This window comes from Aedes albopictus, chromosome 2 (assembly GCF_035046485.1).
Source record: "Aedes albopictus strain Foshan chromosome 2, AalbF5, whole genome shotgun sequence".
NCBI lineage: Eukaryota > Metazoa > Arthropoda > Insecta > Diptera > Culicidae > Aedes > Aedes albopictus.
Genome location: NC_085137.1, coordinates 277314646 through 277329016, shown reverse-complemented (window position 1 = coordinate 277329016; position 14371 = coordinate 277314646). Strand labels below are relative to the sequence as shown.

The window sequence follows — 14371 nt, the reverse complement described above, 5'->3', positions numbered from 1 at the left end:
GGAAAAAGGGTAAAATTCACACGTTGATTTGACGTACAAGCGGTTTACCCTTTGGGTTCATTCAAATATTACGTAACGCAAAATTTGTCAATTTTTGACCCCCTCCCTCCCCCACGTAAAAAGTTTTGCATGGGAAATTTTGGAATTTTGTATGAAGCGTAACACAGCGGTAGACCCCCTCCCTCCCCCCTTAGCGTTACGTAATATTTGAACGAACCCTTTAAAGAGTACAAGCTGTTTACTCTTTTTATGAGTTCACCTAGTTACTCTCGAAATGGGTGAAAAAGTACCCTTTAAAGAGTACTTTGGTTTTACAGTGTAGTTTTCAACGAGCATGAAGTCTGGCGAAAAAGAAGAACAACAATCAAAAGAAACCGTCTTCTAAGTCCTGCTACACTGAAGCAAAACATCCTCCTCAAAACGGCTGAAAAGTGATACGCTCGAGCCCTTTAACAATACTCAGTCGAAAATCGGATGATGACCATACGGTCTGATTCGTCATTGGATGACGATCATACGTATGCGTGTCATACGGATGTGGTGAGATCTTATGTATGGTTTCCTTATGAAAATCTTGCTAGTTTTGAATTGCATTCAAAATGCAATCAAAATGAACAGAAATACGTTTTTTGAATGATTCTCAGTGGTTTTTGGTAATTAAAATTTGCCTGAATACTGTTTCATGCGAATTGACGAAATTTCATAAAATAAAATATCAATTTTATTGTAATAACGTAACCACATTTATTAAAACATTTGTTTTTAAACATTTACAGATTAAATTTGTCCGAAAACTGCTTAAATATGTGCGTCAGCGACAACTGCTCCCGATGGCGACGATAGAATCCTCTGAAGCTGGCTCTGAAAACTGGCGGACTGTGCTGGATCCAATGGTCAGGATGATGAAAATTGTCATTCTGCGGATGAATAGGCGAAACTGAATTTTGAGAACATTTCAAAAGCATTGTAACTCACCTCTTAATTTAAGCAACCACTTTAAAATAAAAGATTTTCCACGCTTCTCCAGAATTGCGAGTAGAAATGTTCAAAAACTTCATGAACTAGCTCGTAAAATACTAACTCGGAAATATTAAAATGGTGGCCTTATTGCGTCTCACGAGTAACTAGCTGCGAGCCGCCGACCATCGGGAACACAATTTAAAATCGACTGATTATTGTTTTGGGGCGTGATCGAAGCAAGCATCATTCTGTGTTCGACTGGTTTTTTGTTGGTATGTCGAGTGCTCCAAAAACGGGATGTTATGTCATATGATAGTGTTCTGAGCATCATCCACTTTCTGAATGATTCGGATACGGGTACTCGAGGAAGTAACAGTCACATTATTTCTGCATATATATCGTATACGATTTTCGGAGGAGACGTTTTGATGCCTGTGCATATTACAGTTCAGTCAATTCAAGGAGGATGTTTCGGTTCAGTGTAAGTCTAGTCTCTATCCCAAACGAAACACAGCCCGCACGCCGCACTACCCGCACCCAAGTAAAGTTTGAAGCAACGTAAAGTTTTACAAAATCTTCAGTAAAATGAAAATTGGATGGCACATTATGGAACTTTATAAACATGGTTTGTTTAAATGTTTAAAATACAGTAGGTACATATTGCTGCACATTTTACTACAATGCTGAAAATTTTCTCTTTTGAAGGTTACATCACCCGTGCATTAGGTACATTCCACTCCAGTATGCGCGCAGCCTATAAGTTCAGTGAGGATTTGAAGCGTTTACCGAGGAATCCAAACAAATCCGGACTATTAACAGATCTGCCGGATTATACCTTCTTGGATGGTAGAGTTACTCCATTGGGGGTTAGTAGAAGTCAATTATGTTATCGGGTGGCCACTCAGTCGGTAAGAATTAAATAGTTTTTCCAAAACTCCATGAAAAACGACCTCCAAAAACACGAGTCAGTTTTCAGAAAGGGTGTACAGGTCGATTCTCGGTTAGTCCAGTATAGGATACTGCAAGATGACGTCACGAAGTCGTGCACTGACAGTTCAGCGAGCTTGTTTACATGGACTTAGTCTCTGGCGGAGATCCGGCAAAACTTCACTAAAACACAATTTCACTAAAACGGTAATTAGACGATTGGTTTTGTACTAGTAGAGTTGAATAATCGATATTTCCGTATCCTAATGGTTTCGGGACGGAAAACGTAAATTTAATTTTCGCCGCTCGTTAATAATTCTAACACCTTGTAAACAAGCTCGCTGAACTGTCAGACAAAGTGAGGTTAAATCAGGTGCTTGCAGTACCCTATTTAAATATCTCTTTTCATGAGCCGGCTTATGAACCGACAACATTGTTGATTGTTGATTGTTGATTTACGAAATTTATGAATGAAAATTTGAAAAGAGTTGGCGTCCTATCACGGAAAATCCAAACTACCTAATATTTGGGTCGATTTTACTCAAAATTGAGTATATCGAATAAACTCGCTACCCAAAATTAGGTTGTTTTCCCTCTGTCTCACCGAAGTTGTCAAAAACAAACAGAGATGCATCTATCCAAAGGGAGTCCTTGACCTTAATAAGCCAATTTTGGGTAAATGTCGGTTCACTCAAAATTGAGTCGAATGAGGGGGGTCTTAGCTTGAATTTACCTACTCTTGAGTATATTTTTTAGCTGGGGATAAAGGCAATCTACCTAGCGTGAGTTTAATCGATTTACTCAAATTTTGGCTTATTGGGCCGAACTATGGAATTGCGTCAAAAGAACTCAATTTTGGGTAGTTTAGCGGTTCCGTGTAACCCGTGAAAATTGGTCCACTGCACGAATGAATTAAATGCTTTGACTGTTTTCCTACTCTCCGCATCGACCAATGTGGCGCTAGCTTCTATGCGCGAAAGATCGCTAAAAGTAAATCGCAAAAATATTGTATGGCGAATAGCACCTAATGGCGTATTTCTCGAAGTGAAACACATTATTCGAAAAAATATTTGGTAGTGGTTGTGCACAATGATGATCAGTTTGATGCCTACCAAATATTTTTTCGGTAAAAGCTTTTCATTTCAAGAAATTCGAGTTTAGATGCTTTTCGCCATACAAAATAAAATGATTTTACTCCTGTTGAGCAACATTGAACGCACTCCCTGCCGGTAATCCATTGGCTTCTTTAGCGGTGTTGAGATAATTCCATATTCGGAATCTGCATGCCAAACTGGGCCGAAATCCAAATTTTCATGAATTTTGGTGCCCGGGAACCTATTTAAAAATTAATTTGAACTTTGTATGGGAGCGATTTGTCGGAACACCCCTCGTCGCATTTTGTACTGGGCGGAGCTGTCAAGCAGTTGCTCAGCTGTCAAAAGGTGATTTCAAAAAATCTCTTTGAAATTGATTTTAGGCACCAAAATAAAGCTCTAAAAATCTGAAAAAAATCATAGTGGCTCAGAAAAAGATGCTCTTTTGTATGAAATCGAAAAAATAATACATTTTTCTAAATTTAAAAACCCAATTTATGCTCAAGGAATTGGCATCCCTATCCCACCAATGCAATGTTTTCGTAGCCAGCATAACAGCGGCTCAAGCGTAGGGCTCAAGCTGACAACCTATCTTTCAACACAGCAGCATAATTTTAATGCGGGGTAAGAAAACAAGAAGACCATAACAGTCCCCTGTTTATGCTGGTCTGCTTACTCTCACAGAAAATGTGAAGTTTGAGCGGTGCCGACACCGTTTAAACGTCAAATTTCGTGTGGGAACAGGCCAGTATAAATTCGTACAGCGGCTATTCGCTCGTTGCAAAATGTTAACTTTGCAACGAGCGAATGCCATTCGCTAATTGCAACGTCACTTTGACACTAAAGTGCATCTAAATGCACCGACAGCACAACTGACAGCACGAATACATATATGGTTTGTGTCTAGGCTAAGCTAATGACGATTCATGTTATGTAGGTATCTTATAGGGTTTTTTCGATGGCGCAAAATAGATTTACAGATCAGTGTGTAATCCCGGATAAAAAATGACCATTCATTACATGGTTAATATTATTAACATATGACTGGTTTTATTGTTCACAATAAAACACACAGTAGATATATTGTTACTTTTTACAATAGAAATCAAGCCCATATAGTTCGTACAATAACTGAACATTAGTTTTATCAGTGACTAATTGACTCGATTGTTTTTTAATAGTTCTTTAGTAATTTAAAGTTACTATAAGTAAAAAATAATTTTAGTTGTTTTTATACAGTTGGAAAATTGCCTGCAAAGTTCTCATGGCCTTCTTATTAAAAAAGATTTTATTTCTCCATTACACTTAAAAACAATTCGTAACAAATAAATAACAATAAATATTATTGTTGCTTGGATCATGTTATTCTACACTGTATTTATAATCAAATACAAAATCACTTGACATATTTTTTTAGGTTTCGTTTTAAATTTGAGTACAGTAGATGTCTCGGTTATCGAATGTTATTCGCTAAAACTGCAACGACTGACAGACGGCAAACCGTGTTGGCAGAGGAAGCTCTCAATTAATAACTGAGGAAGTACTTATAGAAAACTAGCTGAAAAACAAGTTTTATCCAAGTGAGGACGTTACGACAAAGAAAAAAAGATAAACAATGATTTTTCTATTGTTCCCAAATAAATTAAAGAAATCTAATAAATAGAAAACTACCATTGATAACAATACAAATACAATTAGTTTAATGGGGTCAATTGAACCGGATGTTAAAATGAACATGCAATAATATTTGTTGTTATGTAAACAGATTTCGCCTTTGAAAACCCATAGAATTCATATTTCTCGGTAACATTTTTCTTCAGCATTTACAGGTACTAATGGCCACATGAATTGTGAACGATTTATAGTATGGATCATATGACCTGGGATCTGACTTGTGATATTCGATAGTTATTTGAAAAGATTGATGATAGATCTCATCAACAGCAGCCAAGCAATATATACCAGACAGACATTAGAGTGTATGATTCTTATTATAAATAAAATAAAATGTGCATATCATTCTAGCGGCCGTTAGTGCTCGTAAATGCTGGATATAAATGTAAGCGGGAAATATAAATTCTATGGATTTTCAAAAGCGAAAACTGCTTACAAACAACATCAAATATAATTGTATTTTTAATGTAACAACGATTCATTTGACGCCATTTAATGAATTGTATTTGTATTGTAATAACAATGAAAAAACATTAGGATGTATTGTTTTCTTTTGAAAATTGCCCTAAAAATGTCTCATAAAAACACAATACATTCTATTGTTTCTCGCGGAAAAATGTATGAAAATTTTCTCAAAATTTTATGGTTAAGATACATAACGACCACCATTTTTTGTTGTAAATGTGCCATTTACCATTTGCTGAATGGTATAGAACAATAGGGGTGATGGTGTGGGTGTGCTGTGCAAATTACAATACGTTTAATGGTGAATAATTTTCGAAAAAATGGTGTTGTAACAATAAAATTTATCGTATTTTTATGACATTTTTTATCAGGGATGGGATTTCGTCCGATGTCGCGTGCTTTTGCTTCGGTCGTTCGATTTTTCTTTTTCCCTTTTCGGAAATGAGCATTTCGTATAGACACTATAGATTCCATAGACTCGCGGAGGCGAAGACAACTGTAGCCAAACGAACTGTCAGTTCGTGTAGCCAAACGAGCATGACGTCACAAATTCAATAACGACAATGGATTGCGTGACGTCATATTCGCTCGGTACACTCTAAATTCACGGCAAAACACACAAAAATCGTATTGCTCAACCATGTCTCCGCGAGTCTATGGAATCTATAGTGTCTATAGCATTTCGTTGTATCGCGTTTTTGTAGCAACACTGAACGATCACCTGACGTGGGTGATCAGTTGTTTGCTTCTCATATGAAGTGAACAATAGTGCTTCAGCTTGCATGTTCGGTCGTGTCATTTACAGTTAAATATTTGGCGACTAGCTTCCGCGGTTCGATTCGAAATAAGTGACCACCTGACGTGGGTGATCGATTGTTTACTTTCCGAGTGAAGCAAATGATAGTGTGTTAGATTGCATATTTTGTCGCGTCGTTTGCAGTAAATATTAAGCGACCACCTGATACGGGTGGTCGATTGTTTGCTTTCCGCGTAAAGCAAACAATAGCGCGACAACCAGCATGACACGAAGGTCATATTACTTATCAAAGTGAATCCAGACCCAACGATACCTTTCCTACTAACAAACACTCCTTCCTGCAGCCTTTGGTGGAGTCGCAGCGGTAAACGCGGGCCTTCACTTAACAAAGGTTGTTACTAATATTCCTTCCCTCTTCCAACCTGACTGCAAGGACGTGGCCGGCGCCGTTATTGTACCGTTAAAGAGAGTCTCTGAAGCGTGCACAGTGAGAATATTGACCACTCCCAGTCAATTATTCAGTTGATTCATTGTGCAACTGTCATTGGTTCGGGTCAATCACGGAATAGCAACCATAGACGTGTGCAGTCAGTCTAAGCTCTCTCTAAGCTCCAAGCAAAATAGATTTACAGCCATGTGCGAGTTGAATTTGGCGCACTTGTAAATAATTGTTTGTACATTCAATAGACGACTGCTTCAAAAGCAGGAAATCGACTTGACTCCGTCACTTTATAGTAAAGTCGGCTGGAGAGCAGAAGTGAGCTTCGGCGACCTTCTCCCAGTTTGTAGTTTTTTAAGGTGTGTAGTGTTATTTGGAGTTGTAGTTTAGTAAATTTGAGTTGTTTGAAGTGAGTTTAATTTGAATTGTCTTTGTTTTCGTCTTGTAGTGTTTAAAATTGGATTTTGTCGCCAGGGGCAGACACTCTGCTTCCTGAGCATTCGTTTAATTTTACAAAAGGTAATTGTATAATTGAATTTGTTTTAGTGTATATTGTTCTAATTTGTGTTCGTCTTTGTACCTCAGCGTCCACGGAGACAAATTTCGTTCGTTTGAAACAAAAATATTCATGTTTATGGCTAGTTTCCACCTGGTAAGTACTGTGTAAAAAGATAGGACAAGTAATGGTCACGTAAAACTTTTGCAATCAAAATTACTTAAGCGTTCGCAGTTAATAAGTAATTCGCAGCCAGAAAGCTATTTGCCAACAGATGGCACTGTCGTGCGATGCTGTCAGTCATGTTGTTGATTTTCCGTACGGAATAATATGTCGATGTATTATTCCGTGAGTAAAAGGGGCATTTCTCTTTCTTTGTGTTTCTTCTTTCGCGCCTGCGCGTTCACAGTGTGCATTAGTATTTAGCCGTGTCGCTCTATAATGTGTGCTCCGTCGTCCCTCAGCATGGCTGCATCTGAACACGAGATTGAATTTCTTGAGGTTGAATAATTTGCCGTTACGTAGTTTAAAAATTTATAAAGACACCTCAAAACTGAATTGTTTATAAATAGTTCGACTATTGAAAAAAAGTAAATAGCATTTGAGTTTAACTGATGAGGAGACAATGATTCTAAAAACTGTTGCATCATAATCATTTCATTTCGTTTGTTGAATAAAATGTTCTATTGTGCACTAGAACCATGAGAAGTAAAGACTGTATTCGATGAAATTTGGACACAGAAAATAATGTATAGCTTTTGATTGCGTTCACAAAATCAAATATTTTTTTGATCAGGAATAATATATAATGTGTAGCTAATACCATAACAATGACAACAAATTCATTTTGGTATTGGCGCAGATATTGTTAATATCATAAAATAAGATTTTAGCAATTTTTTTCATCCGTTTTAAAAATTGTAAAGGCTATAAGTTTGATGTAACTCGTCAAGACGTCTGAAAATTTGACTCGAAGTTCTTAACAGAGTATCAATAAACTGGTAAAAAAATCTTAAAATCGGTTCAATACGTTTTTCTAGTATTCAAAACTCAAATCGCTTCAAGGCATATTTTAGGTACATTTTTACCATTTTATTCCGTGTGTACTATTTTGTTTGTACAACTGTCAAGATTGTTAAGATTTTTATTAGCATTTGAAACTGTAAAACTATTATAAAAACTGTTCTTAGCCAAATTGCTTGAAAACTTTTCAAGTTATAATTGTGTGAATGTCACGATACAAAAAAAAAACATTTTTGATTATTGTGACTTTGTGCCACATATACGGCTATAACTTTATTACGGCTAGATCAAATTGAATGAATTTTTCACACAATATTTCTACATGTATACTTTACATACAGAACATTGATTGATTGAAATCGGTTCAGTATTTTTGAATCTAGAGCTATAACGGTGAAGAAACTTCTCAAATGGCAAAATTCTTGTTTCAACGATATCTCCATTAATATTCAACCGATTTTGATGAAATTTGTATAGTATTAGCTTTACGTTATTCCTGGTAAAAAATTAGTCATTTACCATTTTATTATGAAATCTTTCTGAATTCCTATAATTCGTTCCGAGATCCCTACGAGAATTGCTCTGAGATTCCCTCAGAATTTCTGCTTGGGATTCCTCCAGAAATTCCATCCTAGATCTCTCTCGAAATTAATTCAGGATTGCTCCAGGAGTTCTTTCTGGGATACCTAAGGGAGTTCCCTCAGAGATTCTTCCAGCAATTTGTTTAGGATTTGTTCAGAACTTCCAGGAGTTCTCTCTAGGATTACTCCTGTAATTTCATACGGGATTCCTTCAGAGATTCCTTCATGGAATTCTCTAGAAATTCCTTCATGGAATTCTCTAGACATTCCTCCAGAAGATTCCTATGAAATTATTCTAGAAGTTCTTTCATGGATTCCTTCACGACTTTTTTTTTAGGATTTCTCCAGAACCTTTTGGAATGTCTTCAGATTTTTATCTGGGAAGAAACTATTGAAAGAATCTCTAAAATCGCTCGTGTAGATATTCCCTACAAACTGCTGGAGATATTTCTTAAGAAGCTGTTGGAGGAATTTTATAAGGAACTCAAGAGCAAGTCTTGGAGTACTTCCATAAAGAATAAAAAAAAACTTCTGGAGTATTTCCATGAGCAAAATTTAAGAAACTTCCAGAATGAATTCCAGAATATGTAATCTGCAAGGAATCCCAGTAGAAGTTTTTGAAGGAATCCCGGAAGGATATCCTGGATGATTTATTGGACAAATCTTAGAAGGAACTCCTGGAAAAACCTGGAAAAACCCTTTCCAGGAGTCTGGAAGTTCTGAAGAAATTCCGGAAAGAACTTTTGAAAAATTCCCGGAAGATATCCCGGGTAAAATTTCTGGAGAGGTCCCTGATGCCACCCCTGGTGTAATCTTAGAAGAAAATCCTGGAGAAATACCAGAAGAAACTATGAGAGGAACCCATAAATTTACTCCTAGAGGAAACCTAGAAGGAGTTTCTGGAGGAATCCCGGAAGAAGCAATAGAAATTACAAAAGGAATTCTTTGAGGATTCACATAAGAAACGTCCAGATAAAACCTAGAGGAATCTCAAAAAGTTGTATCTTAGAAAGAACTCCTGGAAGAATCACTTAAAGAACTCCAGGACGAATCTAAGAATGAATTCCTGTAGAAATCCTAGAAGGAACTCTTGAAATGATCCCGGAAGGAATTCCTGCGGGAATCTCCGAATAAATATCTGAGTGAACCCCGGATAAAAAATACTAAAGAAATCCCGGATGAAATTATTGTAGAATAGTTCGAAAAAACTCCTGGTAGAATCTTAGAAAACACCTCTGGAGAAAACCCTGAAGGAACTCCTAGAAGATCCCAAAAAAAAAACAAAATAAATAAATAAATCCTGAATTATAAGGAACTCACGCAGGGATTTTTTGTAGAACTTCTAATGAAAATCTCAGAGACATTTTATGAGAATCCCCTGCGAACTTCTGGTGGATTTTTCGGTGGAACATCTGGAAGAATTTCAAGAGGACTTTCTGCGAAACCCCAAAGAAAAACCTTCGTACGGAATGCCGAAAGATTCATCACAAAGAATCTTTCGTGGATCTTCATTAAATTCCCCGTGAAGCTTTGTCCTACCTCGTATTTCGTCCAAAACTCCACAAGGTAACCGTCAGAGTCCCAGCAGAATTCCTCCCACCGTAGTCCGAACTCCAATATTGCAGAATTTATAATTAGTATCCAACCATAGTTCTCGCTGAAATACCATTGAAAGTTCCCTTAGAATCCCAGCGCAATGTCTCTCATTAACATTTCCCTTGGAACTCCGTTGAAATCTCACAATCTAGATTTTCCCCATACGTGCGCAAAATTTAAATTTTAATTTCAATCACACTACCTGAAGAAACGAACGAAATTTCTTTAAGTCCAAATCGTGAACAACAAGGCCACGAAACGCCACACGAACAACGAACAATTTATCTAGCAACCGCCGTATGCAGTGCCCTATTCTTCACATCCTTCTTACAGCATCGTTTCGTAAAAAATGCTGTCGGTTAAACAAATGTCAAAATTACTTACGGAACAAGGAGGAATTTTACTTGAGCGCTCTACTTGGGAACTGGAAACTTACCATTATTCAGTAAACTGATAAAATATTTAAAACTAAAATATTAATTTTTAAAACAAACTCAATTACATATTGATTTCTCCAATACCCATTGAAGAGCCCCCCGTTCCGCCGTCGAGAACATAAACAAAACTCTCAAGTTCCAGCTGCATCACCAAACAAGATTTCCAAGTTTCACCAAAAGTTTCCACGAAATCCCATTGATTTCGGGAGCGTATGTTATCTACATGATGTTGGCATTGAAAGTGCCACGCGGGAAGTGGATTTTCCTAGAGAAGGAAATAATTTTGTAAATTTAATTGGAAAACAAATATTTCCGTACGGCCGACCTGCCACAAAAAACAAAAAATTTTACATTTGTTTCTAACATAACCAGTCAGAAGATACATGTTTGTTTCAAAAATGGATTGAATTTGCTTCAAATGTGACGTTCGATTTGCTCCAAACAGTTTTATTTTTGTTGCCAGAACAAATTGACAATTTATTTGAGTTTACCTGGAATATTTTTGATTTTACCATGCTTTTTTCTGCGTGTCCAAAAAGACGCTTTTTATTTTGGGCTTTAAGCCACTGGGGCTCGTCCTCGCCCGCCAATTACTGGCAGACAAACGGAGTAAAGGGGATTATTCCGGCCTACCTGTGTGCGGTTTACGCACGATCGGGCAGAGTACCGGACCGCCGAACCCCTCCGCACCTTTAGTTCGGCGAATGTCAAGGAGAGCAAACCAACGTCGACGATTGGCCAGGAGAAGCACCGACAACGAAAAAGCCTGCGCAGGTACGTCGTTTTGAGTTCATGGCCATGATCATAATACACACAACACACACACACAACACACACACACACACACACACACACACACACACACACACACACACACACACACACACACACACACACACACACACACACACACACACACACACACACACACACACACACACACACACACACACACACACACACACACACACACACACACACACATCGGGCAGCAGGGACAGGAGTCCAGGGGCTTGACGAACCCCCCCTTCTGCGAGTCGGGTGGAAGCTTGGGAGTTTTCCTAAGCGAAAACCGTTCACACACCCGTGTGGATTACCACCTTTGGCTCTTCCTTCGGGGAGTGACCGAGCTTCTGGCTTCCAGACAGCTCAAGCGGAGGATGCCTAGGATGTGGTGGGGTTTCAACAGTGGGCTCTGTTGGATCCTCATAAAAAGCCACACATCTGCAAGCAACTCCGTACAAGCGACCTGGTACCGCTTTCAAAGTGCCTTAGCCCAAACACCCGGAGTGCCAACCGGCACATCAGGATTGATGCCAGTAACATCCTGATTATGGCATACTGGTCAATGCAAACGACAACGGACTACGGACTACGGATCGGATGACGACGATGGGCTGACATTCGTGCCATTCTGCTTCCTGAGTAAAGAAGGGTGACACCTACTTGAAACGGCGAGTGGGCTAATGGTGCGTCTGCCTCCGTCCCGGTAAAACCTTGGCAGGCCTTCGGAAACGTTCTTCACTTGTCCGTCAATTTTGATGGGTACTAGGCTCGGATGTAAAATTCCCGACTTACGCTGATCTGGCTCTGGACACGAACCCCATGAAGGTTCGTGTTCAACCCTCGCTTGGCCTCCCTGTTTCATAGACAACCAAGAGATCACGAAAGCGACTACGTACAGCGGGTGGAGATAGCGGCCCGGAGGGGGGACCCAATAACATGGAAGGAGAAAACGGAAGTAACAGTGGAAAGGTGGCGAATCAGTTCGCCAGAGGAGGATTGCTGAGGTCTCCGCCTCAGCAAACAGAAGGTGCAGAACCGCGGCAAGAAGCGGCTTCACAACAAAGTGCGGTACACTCGGAGCAGCAGCTGCCGACGAATAGTGGATGGAGCGTGCCTCAACAACAGCCGAAGGTAGTTGCGGCGAAGAACTTGACGGATGACCTACACGAGTTCGTCGACAAAAAGCACAACGTGCACAAGGACATCAAGGACTTGGTGTTGAAGATTAGGAGGGCTCTCGGAACTGCCGTGAAAGAATGGCACAGCGTGATGCAGAAAGCGGATGAGGCAGAGAGCGAATTAGCAGCGACTAAACATGCTCTTGCAGCAGCTACGCAGCGGCAGCAGCAACGAGCCACGGTCGAAAATATGGAGACGCCGAAGAACCATCGGAATACTCGCTCGGAGAAAAGAGGCAGAGATACGCCAGGAGAAGAGGAAGTCCCGAAGAAACAAAGAAGTGAACGGGAGCGCGGCAGCAATCAGAGAGATGATGGATGGCGCACTGTGGAGAGCCAGCAGGCGAAGAAGAAGAAGCGAAAGGAGAAGGAAGTACAGAAAAAGGAAGAAAAGAGGAAGGAACAGAAGAAGAAAGAAAATCGCCGGCCCCCTAGGCAGAGGAAGAAGGGTGATGCACTGATCGTCGAGGCGAAGGACAAGACGACGTACGCTGCGCTCCTCAGGAAAGTGAGGGAGGATCCGGAGCTAAAAGAGTTGGGTGAAAACGTGGTGAAGACCAGGCGCACCCAGAAAGGAGAGATGCTGTTCGAGCTCAAGAAGGATCCGGCGATTAAGAGCTCAGAGTACCGGGAGCTCATTGCGAAATCCTTAGGCAGCGAGGCCACCGTGAGAGCACTTTCACAGGAGGCAGTGCTCGAGGTCAAGGATTTGGACGAGGTCACGACTGAGGAAGAGCTGAGAGTTGCATTGACCGAGCAGTGCAACTTGGAAGTACCGGTGACAATCCAAATCAGGAGATCGTTTGCAGGTACCCAGACGGCGGCAATCCGACTACCAGTAGATGCGGCCAACAAGATAGCGGTAACCGGCAAGATCAAGGTCGGATGGGCGGTGTGCCCGCTGCGACTGGCTCCCCGAGTCACCAAGAAAATGGAGAGGTGTTTCAGGTGCATGGAATTTGGTCACCAATCCAGACACTGCAAGGGTTCAGATAGGTCCAAACGGTGCTGGAACTGCGGCGAAAACGGACACGTTGCTCGAGACTGCACGAAGCAACCCAAGTGCATGCTGTGCAAGCCGGAGGAAGGAAATGGCCACCGGACGGGAGGCTATAAATGCCCGGCCTACAAAAAGGCGAAGGCAGGCCAACAATGATGCAGATAACGCAAATTAACCTGAATCATTGCGACATCGCACAGCAACTGTTGTGGCAGTCGACAGCAGAGACAAAGTGTGATGTTGCGATCATCGCAGAGCCGTATTGGGTTCCTCCTGAGAACGGCAATTGGATAGCGGATATAGCAGGATTGGCAGCTATACAAGTTATGGGTAGATTCCCTATAGAGGAAGTGGTGGAAAACTCTTACGAAGGTTTCGTGATCGCCAAAGTTAACGGTGTCTTCGTATGCAGCTGCTATGCGCCTCCAAGATGGACCGAGGAGCAATACAACCGGATGTTGGATGCACTCACTGACACGCTGGTAGGACGTAGGCCAGTAGTTATCGGCGGCGATTTCAACGCCTGGGCCGTTGAGTGGGGCAGCCGGCAAACCAATGCAAGAGGATATAGCCTACTTGAAGCTCTGGCGAAGCTGGACGTAAAGCTGTGCAATGTAGGAACAGTCAGCACATTCCGCAAAGACGGTCGTGAATCCATCATCGACATTACATTCTGTAGTCCATCGTTGATGGAAGACATGGACTGGAGGGTGAGTGAGGAGTACTCCCACAGCGACCACCAGGCGATCCTCTACAAGATAGGCCAGAGAGCTCCTACGTCCATCCAGAGAACTAGGACTTATGAGCGGAAGTGGAAAACGAAGGACTTCGACAAGGAGACATTTATTGAGGCACTTCGGCCAAACAGCGATGCGGCAAACCTCGACCCAGGATGGTTGACGGAAGCGCTAGCAACGGCATGTGATGCAGCAATGCCGAGGAAGATTGAACCTAGGAA

At 40.7% G+C, this 14371-nt stretch overlaps 1 long non-coding RNA gene across 6 annotated transcripts in view; it reads left to right on the top strand.

Moving 5' to 3' along the window:
- Positions 1 to 517: 517 nt before the first annotated feature.
- LOC109398151 (uncharacterized) overlaps positions 518 to 14371 on the top strand; it is a 65046-nt gene continuing 51192 nt past the window's right edge. The window contains exons 1-5 of one of the 6 annotated variants that reach the window (XR_009997754.1): positions 518 to 1329; positions 1408 to 1609; positions 1666 to 1868; positions 6765 to 6835; positions 6902 to 6968. This is a non-coding gene — a long non-coding RNA (uncharacterized LOC109398151). Of the gene's footprint in view, positions 1330 to 1407; positions 1610 to 1665; positions 1869 to 4398; positions 6432 to 6764; positions 6836 to 6901; positions 6969 to 14371 lie in introns of those variants that run through there. The other 5 variants (XR_009997753.1, XR_009997756.1, XR_009997755.1 and 2 more) reach the window with 5 other exon arrangements.